The sequence below is a fragment of the Leptodactylus fuscus genome, chromosome 4, assembly GCF_031893055.1.
Source record: "Leptodactylus fuscus isolate aLepFus1 chromosome 4, aLepFus1.hap2, whole genome shotgun sequence".
NCBI classification, from domain to species: Eukaryota; Metazoa; Chordata; class Amphibia; order Anura; family Leptodactylidae; genus Leptodactylus; species Leptodactylus fuscus.
This window is the reverse complement of record NC_134268.1, coordinates 203,342,878-203,356,306: the sequence shown is the minus strand read 5'-3', so window position 1 is coordinate 203,356,306 and position 13,429 is coordinate 203,342,878.

Sequence of the window (13,429 nt, the reverse complement as noted above, 5' to 3'; positions counted from 1 at the left end):
CACTTCTCCGCTTACTAAGGTCCACCACCATTGCCTTGGTCTTCCGAGCATTAATACTAGTAACACTAGTCTAGTAACACTTCTAGTCAAGAGTCTAGTAACACTTTCCATGTAGTTGTATTGAAACATTCCTTCAGAGCCTCACTGTACAAGTAACAGCTGGTTCTCTGCGCACAAGTGGCTTGTAAATCGGTCTCAGATGCAATAGGTTGTGATCCGATCTACCTAGGGGTGGTAGGACGGATGAATTATATGAATCCCTTACATTGGCAAAGTGCAAGTTCAGGGTTTTGTTGTCTGTTGTGTGACAAGTAGCAAATGCAATGTGGTGTTATCAGTGGTGTCACCTATATTGGTGTTATCTTGTATTGTAATCCTGTCTATGATGTAAATGAGGTGATTGCTGTGAAGAAAACCCCACAAAATTAGAAAGGGTCAGCCTATTATTAGGTGTGTTGGTCAGAGTGAAATTTGTAGGCCCAATTACAGGCCTCATCAGTGATCCCATGGTGCACAACATCACCAAGGAGGTCAGAAGAGGACACAGAGAGCGCGTCGCACCCTGGTGGGAGGAGGCTCGTAAGAGGTGAGAGAGCATGAGTATAATTGTTATTTTTACGCCTTCCTTGGGTCTCCACCTATTATACTCAGGTCTGAAGAGACCCCTGAGTATAATAATTTAACTTCTGGTTTGTGGGTGATGACCCCAAAGGTTTCAGGTTCAGTCCAACTGGAAACCTTTAAAAAATTCAGATCGAATCTGGTTTGATCTTAACTGGTTCACACTTTTTCTAATAGTAACATGAAAAATTATTTAAAATATTCTCAAAAATTCCTAAAAGATAAGTGAAAATTTGGCTTAAAAAATAGGGCACATTCCCTTTAACCCCTTCCCGACATCCACCGTACTAGTATGCCGCATGTCTGGTGTTTAAAGATGAGAGCTAGTCAAGGGGCCACCAGGTGTCTATTTTATACAGAAGACACCCAGAGCTAATGCCCGCGATCAGTGTCCGCACCAATCGCGGACATTAAATCCACGGGCACCTCTAACTGAGGCGCCATTTTTCCGGAGGCACGTGGGCTCTTCCTGTGGATCACTGGTACCGAGAGCTAGCGCTGGGCTCAGCATTCAGTTGTCATGACAGCTGGGAGCCTTGTGAAGGCTCTCAGGCCTGTCATGCAATATGCAATATGTTCTATGTAGCCTGCAATAGAAATGCCGAATTTTTGCAATGCATTGCAATGAATTAGCATTGTAATACATTGCATTAGTGATTAGACCCCCTGGGGTTCAAGACCCCCTAGGAGGTCTAATAAATGGATAAAAAATTTTAAAAAAGTAAAAAAATAAAAAATAAAAGTTCAAATTACCCCCTTTCCCTAGAACACATATAAAAGTACTTAAATATTGTGAAACACCTCCACATTAGGTATCCCTGTGTCCTAAAACACCGACTCTACAAATGTATAAAAAAAAAATTCACATACGGTAAATGCTATAGTGGGAAAAGAAAGCAAAAGTGCCAAACCGCTGTTTTTTCACTGTTTTGCCTCTGATAAAACTTTGAATAAAAAGTGATCAGAGCAATAGCAATTCCCCAAAATGGTAGAACTGAAAAGTACACCCGGCCCCGCAAAAAAGACACCCTATACATCTCTGTACACGCAGTTATAAAAAAAGTTACGGCTGTCAGAAAAAAAAATTAGATTTTTTTAAAGGGGTTAAAATGTAAATAAGACCATATAAATTTGGTATCCCCGGAACCGTACCGAAACATAGAATACAGGAGACATGTCATTTTAGCTGCACAGTGAACGCGATAAAAACGAAGGCTGTAAGAAAGTCGCACAAATGCAGTTTTTCTTCAAATCTGCCCCATTCTGAATTTTTTTCCAGCTTCCCAGTACATTGTACAGAATAATTAATGGCGGCATCATTTAAGAACAATCTGTCCCCACAAACACTAAACCCTCCTATAGCTCTGAGAGTGGAGCGATAAAAAAGTTATGGGGTTTGGGAGGGGGAAAGTCAAAAACGAAAAATGAAAATCGAAAAATGCCTGCATTAGGAGGCGGATCTGTAAAAATGAAGTTAAAAGAAGACTAATACTTCTGTAACACCAATATCTACAAACAGGAAGACTTGCTTTTTCATTTAAATGATTGGAATTGAAAAGTTGTTCTATTTTTGCCTGATCTAACAGAAACATAATACGTAATCAGGGAACAATCCCTTTAAGCCTCATTGGATTTCCTTCTTTGCTGGAAGTAGAAAGGAAATAATAGAGGACTGAGTAATGCTCCTTTCCTTTAGACCCTCCACTAAGTATTAAATATATACAGATGAAGCAAGGTTTAACCTGATACTGATAACTTGCTGCACTGTGATATCACAGAACATGACAAAATACATTGAAAGACTTTAGTTACCGTATATATTCGAGTATAAGCCGAATTTTTCAGCACAGTTTTTGTACTGAAAAAGCCCCCCTCGGCTTATACTCGAGTCAGACAAAAAAAAAAAAAATTATTTTTTTAGGCGGGAAGGGGGGAGGGGTCTATGACCAGCTGCGATATCAATGTATAGAATCTCCCATAAAATAGTGGAAAAAAAGAAGCTTTAAAATAAATAAATAAATAAATAAATAAATAAATAAATAAAAGTTGTAAATCCCTCCTTTCCCTAGAATACATATAAAAGTAGAAAATGACTGTGACACACAAACACATTAGGTATCCCTGTGTCTGACAGTGCCCGGTCTACTGAATATAGGGGATCTGCAGTGCTCCTGTTCCATCGGGAAGGGGTTAATAGGAGCACTGCACATACCCTATATTCAGCCAGACTGAATTCCAAGTGGGGGGAAGAAAAACCCAGTCCTCAAGCTCAGGGAAGGGGCAGACAGACAACCAAAACATCCCCTCCCCTTTCCCCTTATATTCGGGCCGGCTTATACTCGAGTATATACGGTATCTCTGGCAACGATCCCGTTAAAAATAAATGCAGCGGGGGCTCGTCTTTCTGGCCACCACTGCATTCGGATTTGGAAGTAAAACACCTCCCATTCTCATGATTGGTGGGGGTCACAGCAGTTGGATTCTGACCCTTCAAGTTCTGCGCTGCTGGGTAATAATTGTGTTAAGTGTCAAGTTAAATTTGGCTAGGCCTGTAAGTTTTGCCGGGAGTGTTTCTTTAAGCAGCTATTTCTTTGATACCACATGTTACCCACATAACATTCATGTTTTTAACCCATCCAATAATAACTGAACCTCTGAACAGATCTGATGTATAATTCATGGAGCAATTATCCTGGAAATAGAAGGACGGAGCCAGCGATAAATGGAGCTTTTTAGTAAGAAAATAACCAGAAATACAACCACCAGCAGGCACAGAAGTATCTGTCATTTATAAGCTAGTCATGTTTGGGCTTACAGTCAAACTCTGTTTAGGAAGAGATTCATGTATAACCCCTTCCTGACATCCACCATAATAGTACAGCAGGTGTTGGGTCTTTAAAGGGAGTCTGTCAGCTCCTGAATCCCTTTAAATTGCTCCCATAGTGATATAGCAGCTGTAACATTGATACAAATTGTACCTTTTTTTTGTTTCAGACTGCTGTTGATTAGAGATGAGCGAACAGTGTTCTATCGAACACATGTTCGATCGGATATCAGGCTGTTCGATGTGTTCGATTCAAATCGAACATCACGTGGCAAACTCCAAAAAAATTTGATTCCCCTCCCACCTTCCCTGGCGCTTTTTTTGCACCAATAACAGCGCAGGGGAGGTGGGACAGGAACTACGACACCGGGGGCATTGAAAAAAATCGGAAAAAGTCATTGGCTGCCGAAATCAGGTGACCTCCATTTTAGACGAATAGTGGATTTCAAATCCGGGTCATATGAGAATGTGAACTTTGTGACTAAGAGACAGGGATAGCTGTACAGGCAGGGATAGCTAGGGATAACCTTTATTTAGGGGGGAATGTTATTAAAAATAACTTTTTGGGGCTCTATCGGGTGTGTAATTGTGATTTTTGTGACATAAACTTTTTCCAATAGGAATGCATTGGACAGCGCTGATTGGCCAGAGTACGGAACTCGACCAATCAGCGCTGGCTCTGCTGGAGGAGGCGGAGTCTAAGATCGCTCCACACCAGTCTCCATTCAGGTCCGACCTTAGACTCCGCCTCCTCCGGCAGAGCCAGCGCTGATTGGCCGAAGGCTGGCCAATGCATTCCTATGCGAATGCAGAGACTTAGCAGTGCTGAGCCAGTTCTGCTCAACTACACATCTGATGCACATTCGGCACTGCTACATCTGATGCACACTCGGCTCTGCTACATCTGATGCACACATGATGCTACATCTGATGCACACTCGGCTCTGCTACATCTGATGTAGCAGAGCCGAGTGTGCATCAGATGTAGCAGAGCCGAGGGTGCATCAGATGTGTAGTTGAGCAGAACTGGCTCAGCACTGCTAAGTCTCTGCATTCGCATAGGAATGCATTGGCCAGCCTTCGGCCAATCAGCGCTGGCTCTGCCGGAGGAGGCGGAGTCTAAGGTCGGACCTGAATGGAGACTGGTGTGGAGCGATCTTAGACTCCGCCTCCTCCAGCAGAGCCAGCGCTGATTGGTCGAATTCCGTACTCTGGCCAATCAGTGCTGGCCAATGCATTTCTATGGGGAAAAGTTAGCTTGCGAAAATCGCAAGCTGACAGGGATTTCCATGAAATAAAGTGACTTTTATGCCCCCAGACATGCTTCCCCTGCTGTCCCAGTGTCATTCCAGGGTGTTGGTATCATTTCCTGGGGTGTCATAGTGGACTTGGTGACCCTCCAGACACGGATTTGGGTTTCCCCCTTAACGAGTATATGTTCCCCATAGACTATAATGGGGTTCGAAACCTGTTCGAACACTCGAACAGTGAGCGGCTGTTCGAATCAAATTTCGAACCTCGAACATTTTAGTGTTTGCTCATCTCTACTGTTGATCCATTATCCATTATGAAAATTAGGCCCTTAGGGCTCAGGCGGAGTTTCCTCAGGTCCCCGATGGCCGCACTAGACCACACCCCTGTTATTGTTTGTGCCATCCTCGTGCAGTGGCTGCTCTGACGTCACCATCCTCTTGGCGAAAGCCTTGCACATGCGCAGTACTCTCTTACTGTCCTCAGCTTGTATGAGTTTACTGCGCATGTGCGGCCTACCTTGTGCCAGGAGAAGAGGCTTTAGGGTACGTTCATATGGGTTTTTTAGTCCGAAACCTGAGGCGGTCCAAAAAACGGGTAGCTGCGACTGGATACCGCTGCAGTGCATCGTCATCCAGCCGTGCACTCCTATCCAGATTAGACCCAAATGAATAGGCCTAGTTGCGAGTGAGTGTCTTCAGGCGGATTCACCTTGCAACATCCGCCTGAAAGAATGAGCATGTTGCTTCTTTCTTGAAATCAGTTCTTTTTTATTTGGATACAGCCTCAAAATCCTGAACAAAAAACCCTGTGTGAACTTACCCTTTCTGGGAGGACTGTAATAGTGCACTGCGCATGCACAAGAGCTTGGTCCCTGCACTGCTCCACCCCACCATTTTTGTTTTACAAGTGGCAAGCCGAGCACATAAATATAGAAAATTTTTGCACAGAAATGGAATCGGTGCCCCAATGAGTTTTTTCGGTTGTATAGTATGTACATACACAGTATTCCATGTATGATAGAAATTTCTGCAACTTTCTAAAATGCTTTGTTTCAATTGCTTTCCATATTTAGGATCTCTGTAAGCGGGGGCGCTTTTGGTTATACATGTTCAGGGTTTGGTACAAAGGGATCCCAAATTGGTGACAGGTTGGTACCACAATAATACAGTACGCCTTTGAGTAAGAAGCTTATAGTATGTATAGTATGTATAGGTTTCCCATCTACCTGTTTTAGCAGCTTTGCTTGCTGTCTCTTCTTCTCATTTCCTGTATTCTTTATCACACAGTCAAAGCCGCCTCCCCCCAGCTTGCTGAGTCGGACACTATGAAGTGTCTCAATACTTATTATGATTACTAGAAATCTAATATAAATGCAGATCAAATAATATGCACATGCTTGTAGAGAAGGACTCAGTGTTATCTGTGTGTTTATATAGGGAGATAACAAACGCAGCAAACTGGAATTAGCTGAACAGCAGAGCTGTAGATAACAGTGAGAGCAGGAGTGACATCATCTGTCCTGTCTTATCACACAGGTCCGGTGCTATGGAAATGCAGTATGAACAATGGGAGGAATAATTTCACATTGCAGGAAACCAAAGCAGCATTGCTAAAGCTATATATAAAGAAAAACTCTTCCATTTACATAAGCTATCAGTATAGATAGGATCCTCAAGCTGGGAATACCCCTTAAACTACCGCATTGCACAGTATATGCACCTATAGGTGCCCAATCACATCGCAGCTGAGCAAAGATAACTGCGCATGTACTACATCTACTTGCTGTCTATCACCTGTCTTTCCCATGGAGTCCCAATGGGGCATGGCAATTCCCAGTGATCCATGTGCGGTTACCATGGCTCAAGTGCAGAAAGTATGGACACTCTAAAGCCACACAGTGCAGAAACGCAGCTTTATGTTGCAGATTTTGCTGCATTGAGCCAAAGATTGGATTGAGCAGAAGGGAGAAGTGTAAGAACTTCTTATATACAGTCCTATGAAAAAGTTTGGGCACCCCTATTAATCTTAATCATTTTTTGTTCTAAATATTTTGGTGTTTGCAGCAGCCATTTCAGTTTGATATATCTAATAACTGATGGACACAGTAATATTTCAGGATTGAAATGAGGTTTATTGTACTAACAGAAAATGTGCAATATGCATTAAACCAAAATTTGACCGGTGCAAAAGTATGGGCACCCTTATCATTTTATTGATTTGAATTCCCCTAACTACTTTTTACTGACTTACTGAAGCACAAAATTGGTTTTGTAACCTCAGTGAGCTTTGAACTTCATAGCCAGATGTATCCAATCATAAGAAAAGGTATTTAAGGTGGCCAATTGCAAGTTGATCTCCTATTTGAATCTCCTCTGAAGAGTGGCATCATGGGCTACTCAAAACAACTCTCAAATGATCTGAAAACAAAGATTGTTCAACATAGTTGTTCAGCGGAAGGATACAAAAGGTTGTCTCAGAGATTTAACCTGTCAGTTTCCACTGTGAGGAACATAGTAAGGAAATGGAAGAGCACAGGGACAGTTCTTGTTAAGCCCAGAAGTGGCAGGCCAAGAAAAATATCAGAAAGGCAGAGAAGAAGAATGGTGAGAACAGTCAAGGACAATCCACAGACCACCTCCAAAGAGCTGCAGCATCATCTTGCTGCAGATGGTGTCACTGTGCATCGGTCAGCAATACAGCGCACTTTGCACAAATAGAAGCTGTATGGGAGAGTGATGAGAAAGAAGCCGTTTCTGCACGTACGCCACAAATAGAGTTGCCTGAGGTATGAAAAAGCACATTTGGACAAGGCAGCTTCATTTTGGAAACAAAAATTGAGTTGTTTGGTTATAAAAAAAGGCGTTATGCATGGCGTCCAAAAAGAAACAGCATTCCAAGAAAAACACTTGCTACCCACTGTAAAATTTGGTGGAGGTTCCATCATGCTTTGGGGCTGTGTGGCCAATGCCGGCATCGGGAATCTTGTTAAAGTTGAGGGTCGCATGGATTCCACTCAGTATCAGCAGATTCTTGAGAATAATGTTCAAGAATCAGTGACGAAGTTGAAGTTACGCCGGGGATGGATATTTCAGCAAGACAATGATCCAAAACACCGCTCCAAATCCTCAGGCATTCATGCAGAGGAACAATTACAATGTTCTGGAATGGCCATCCCAGTCCCCAGACCTGAATATCATTGAACATCTGTGGGATGATTTGAAGCGGGCTGTCCATGCTCGGCGACCATCTAACTTAACTGAACTTGAATTGTTTGTCCAAAATACCTTTATCCAGGATCCAGGAACTGATTAAAAGCTACAGGAAGCGACTAGAGGCTGTTATCTTTGCAAAAGGAGGATCTACTAAATATTAATGTCACTTTTCTGTTGAGGTGCCCATACTTTTGCACAGGTCAAATTTTGGTTTAATGCATATTGCACATTTTCTGTTAGTACAATAAACCTCATTTCAATCCTGAAATATTACTGTGTCCATCAGTTATTAGATATATCAAACTGAAATGGCTGTTGCAAATACCAAAATATTTAGAACTAAAAATGATTAAGATTAATAGGGGTGCCCAAACTTTTTCATAGGACTGTATTTCCCATTCCTTCTGTAGCCATTTGTGACTTTAGCTCAAAAAACTGCAACAAAATCTTCCACAAAAAAAAGCTGTGTTACTGCAACGTGAAACCTCAGCCTAATGCTAAGGCCACACATGGCGTCCCGCAGCAAAACAGTGCTGCAGGAAAAACCACTTCAACAATGCATTGCGGTTCTTCCCGCAGAGAGTTCGCGGCATTTACCAAACGTGGGATCCCGACCTAAAAGTGATATCATTACACTGACAGTCGGTTCTGTATTGTAAGTTTTGCTTCTGACTTGGAAGTGTGTGTCTAACATTTGCCTGCCTTGCGATTTTCTCTATACTTAATAGTGATGCACTAGTGCCCTCTACTGTCTTTTATCAATATTACAACAATCCATTTTGGAAACACAATATAATAAAACACAAAGCAACTTAGGGGATGCATGCACAAAGTGCAGTTGGGTGCATTTAAAGCTATAGAAAAACTACATAGGAAAAAAGCTTTGATATAGCTTTTGATGACGTTTGGTGCAAATTTGCAGGTGAGACATCTTTATTTAACATCTTTCACTAGTAAAGTTAAAGAAAGTGTACCCAAAACTGCATCTAAAATGCGGGAAGCTTCTGTCTGATGTAGTTTTGCAGCAGTTTCACCTGCAAGTGCATGCACCATTATTCCAGATGCAGGCAGATCTGCAGCTGATGGTAGTTTAAAGGGAACCCGTCACATAGAAAGTACAGTCCAATCTGCAGGCAGTATGTTATAGAGCAGGACGAGCTGAGCGGATTGATATATAGGTATTGGTATATAACGTGTCATTTATCCATTGAAATCTCTGCTCTTTCTATGTAGGTCCAGTGGGCGGTGGGTTGCCTTATGGCCTTTAAAAAAAAATTAAAAATCATCCACTACTAGAGATGAGCGAACACTGTTCGGATCAGCCGATCCGAACAGCACGCTCTCATAGAAATGAATGGAAGCACCTGGCACGTACACTTTGCCGGTGGCCAGTCGCCGTGCCAGGGGCTTCCATTCATTTCTATGAGAGCGTGCTGTTCGGATCGGCTGATCCGAACAGTGTTCGCTCATCTCTACCTATTGGATTATTCCAACAGGTAGCAGAGGATATTTTCATCACCCCTCTACGCTGTCCAGGTCAGCTCTTCTTCAGCCACCAGGGGTGCCATACACTACATTTGGACATTGAACAAAGTCCAGATGTCATGTAATGCACAGCACTCTCTGAAACCCGAAATAGAGTGTGCCTGAACAAGAATGGAGATGGGTGAGTGAATATCAACTGCTACCTGTTGGAATAATCCAACAGGGAATGACCTCATGTGATGACCTCAAAAAGGGGGCATTGTATGGCAGCCATGAGAGGGGGTAATGTATTGTGAGGGGACCATAAAACAGGGCTATATATTGTATGGTGGCCATAAGTGTGGACAATCAATGTATTGTGTGGGGGCCAAAATAGTGGACAGTGTACTGCATGGGGGCCCATAAAAGGGGGAAATGTAATGTGTACGGGCCATGAAAGGGGGCAATATACTGTATGTAGGAAAATGTACTGTGTTGGGGCTAGTATAGGGGGAAAGATATTGGGGGGGGGGGGGGCGATATAATGTATGGGTGACAGTAAAGGGGAAAATATATAAAGTCCAGTAAAGAGGATGTTATATTGTGTGGGGTCAAATAAAGAGTTTTTATTTTAACCGGCAAGCACACAGGCAGTTATGGTAAAGAGTAAGACCGTGGATCTCTTATTAGGAGGGACCACAGACATCATTTTGCTTGGTGCCTCCTTTTTGTAGGGTCAATTGAAGTAAAATGATTCTGCTTCCATATATGTTAGAGCAGAGGTTCTCAAACTTATTTTGTCTACCGCCCACTTCGAGAATTAATTATTTTCTAGCACCCCCCCCCCCCCCCCCCAATTTTTTTACTTTACTACATCTTAAGAATCACAATCGGAGTCATTATGTTAATAATTAAATTATGTGTGTCATGTGAAAATAAGACTTTCTGATGAGGGTAATGTAAAACACCATTTTGTAATATTAGGAAAACTTTTATTCATGTTATTAAAACAAACATTTCAATTTTAGCACTTTACCTAGTCGCTAAATTCACTTGTTTTCGTAATATCGTGACATGACTGGCTGTGACATGATGGCGCGTGCGCTTTTATATGAGGCAGCGGGCGGGCCTAGTACTTTCGAGAATGGACTAGAAAGTTCTCGCTTCGCATTGGAGCTTACCGCCATCTATGGTACAGTTTGACAACTTTTGGACAGGAAATAGTTACTGTCTAGTCCCCTAGATGGCGTTACACGAGGAAACACGCGTTAAGCGTAAAGGAGCGGTAAAGTTTGTGTTAAAAGCAAAAAAACTATTTTAAAGGGGTAGCCTCATGAAGCTTGATCTGCTTTCTAAGCTGCCTAAAAATCTTCTTTCTTCCTGTTTGCGCGTGTCAATTAGCCCCGCCCCCAAATTAGCATGTAGCTCCGCCCACCACATAGCGTGATCCTATGGGATGACTGAAGGGCCTGTGATGTCATCAAAAGGTCCTGTAGACTTGGATTTACCTTGTATGGAGTTTCCTAAAGGACCTGGCTCCTCTGCCCACTAGCAGCCTGCTCTATATAATAAAGCTTTATCCTAGTGAACAGAGAGACCAGGTCCTTTAGCCCAGTAGGATTTAGACTGCTTTATATAAGAAAGCAGCACTTATTCCACACACCCCCCCTCTATCTCACAGCAGGGAGCTAGGTGATGTGTATGTGATGTGTATGTGTGGTGCAGACACAGGCTGGCTCTGTACACTCAGCCCCCCCCCTCTCTCCCCCCACACAGCAGGGAGCTACGTCATGTGGCTCCCTCAGCAATGAGCAGGGGGCCAGGTGCTAGTGTCCATAATGAAGTGAATAAAGTAAGATAGTGGACAAACAAAGCAGTTTTGCTGAAGCAATGTATTTAGGAAAAGTCTTACATCCACATTAACAAGCAGTATAGATAGAATCATTGTTATGATACCACCCCTTTAAATTAGCCATCGCCCCCCTAAACCGCTTCAACGCCCCCCAATCTTCTCTGTGCCCTTTACTGCCCCCCTATAGGCCTCCAGCGCCCACAAGGGGGCGTTATCGCCCACTTTGAGAAAGACTGTGTTAGAGCGTGCATCAGATCCTATATCACAGTCACTCTTCCACAGATTGCAATCGTATGTTATGTGGTAAAACTTCGGACATAAATTTGCACTTTCTACTCTCTAGTTCTCTAAAACAAGGAGAGTTTGGTGCTCCTGAATTTCTTCCTATTTGGCAGGCCAACTGCGATATCTGGACTCCAGGACCCACATGGAGCCCCTCCTAAGTGCAGAACAACTCTTGGTCCAATAATCATGTCAGCCCTGTGGCTGATCCTGGAGCAACATATTGCCCCTAAGCAGATTGGTTAGCAGGTGTAGGATAATCTAATTTTCCTTCATAAATGTACATCGGATAGGGAAGCTGAGTGTCAAACATAAGTGGTATTTTGGGGTTATTACTGCACTTCTTCAAGATCAGGGGCGTAACTACTGGGGTAGCAGCAGTAGCCCCTGATGTTTTTTTTTTTTTTGTTATTTAATAGGCCGTTACCTGCTGGAGTTACCCCACAGGTAATGGGCCCTTTTTACTTACAGGGATCAGTAAGTGAGGCCGCGGGCCAGTGAACCCCACAAACAGTATCAATATACCCTGGGGTCTTTTATAAACCTAGAGTATAACAATCGGAGGCCCCTGGGGAGGTGGGAACATAAAAACAATGTTACATCATTATGCAATGCTGGCCTGGGTCAGGTGACGTCTGATTGAAGATGGGCAAAGGTAGCAGGGATTGCGCTGGAGCCAGGGAGAGGTAAGTAATAGAGATGAGCGAACAGTGAAATGTTCGAAGTTCGATTCGAGTAGCCACTCAATACTCAACTGTTCAATCGAACATCGATCCCCATTATAGTCTATGCGGAATAAATACTCGTTTAGGGGGAAACCACTATTCGACTCAGAAGAGTCACCAAGTCCACTATGACACACCAGGAAATGATGCCAACACCCTGGAATGTAACTGGGACAGCAGTGGAAGCATGTCTGGGGGCATTTAACATGCACTAGTCACTGTATTACGTCGGGATCCCTGTCAGCTTGCGATATCCGGAAGCTGAATTTTTCCCATAGGAATGCATTGACCAGCGTTGATTGGCCAAATGCCATACAGAGTACAGCATTTGGCCAATTAACGCTGGTTCTGCCGGAAGGCTCGTGTGTGAGGAGGCAGAGTCTAATATTGTGGACCGATCTTAGACTCCGCCTCCTCCAGCAGAACCAGCGTTGATTGGCTGAATGCTGTACTCTGTATGGCATTCGGCCAATCAACGCTGGTCAATGCATTCCTATGCTGAGATGTAGCAGTGCTGGCTGTGCGCTCAGCTCGGCTACACCGGAGATGCAGCAGTCTCCATTCTGGTCCAATCTTAGACTCCGCCTCCTCACAGATGGGACTCCGGCAGAAGCAGCATTGATTGGCCGAATGCTGTACTCTGTATGGCATTTGGCCAATTAACACTGGTCAATGCATTCCTATGGGAAAAAGTCAGCTCGCACATATTGCAATCTGACAGGGATCCCGACTAGATAGAGCCCCAAAGAGCTGAGTGAGTAACATTCCCACCTAAATAAAGGTAATCCCTAGCTAACCCTGCCTGTACATCTATCCCTGTCTCACAGTCACATAGTTCACAGACTCATATGAACCAGATATTAAATCCACTGTTCATATAAATTGGAGGTCACCTGATTTCGGCAGCCAATGACTTTTTCTGATTTTTTTTCGAAGCCTCTGTTGTGGTAGTTCCTGTCCCACCTCCCCTGCGCAGTTATTGGCGCAAAAAAAAAGCGCCAGGGAAGGTGGGAGGGGAATCGAATTTTTAGTGAGTTTGCCACCTGGTGTTCGACTCGAAATGAACATCTCGAACAGCCTGATATCTGTTCGCTCATCTCTCGTAAGTAACATTGTTTTCTAAGTTTATATCTTCCCCTGGGTCTCCGATTATTATAGTCTGGGGTCTGAAAAGACTCCAAAGTATAATAATTGT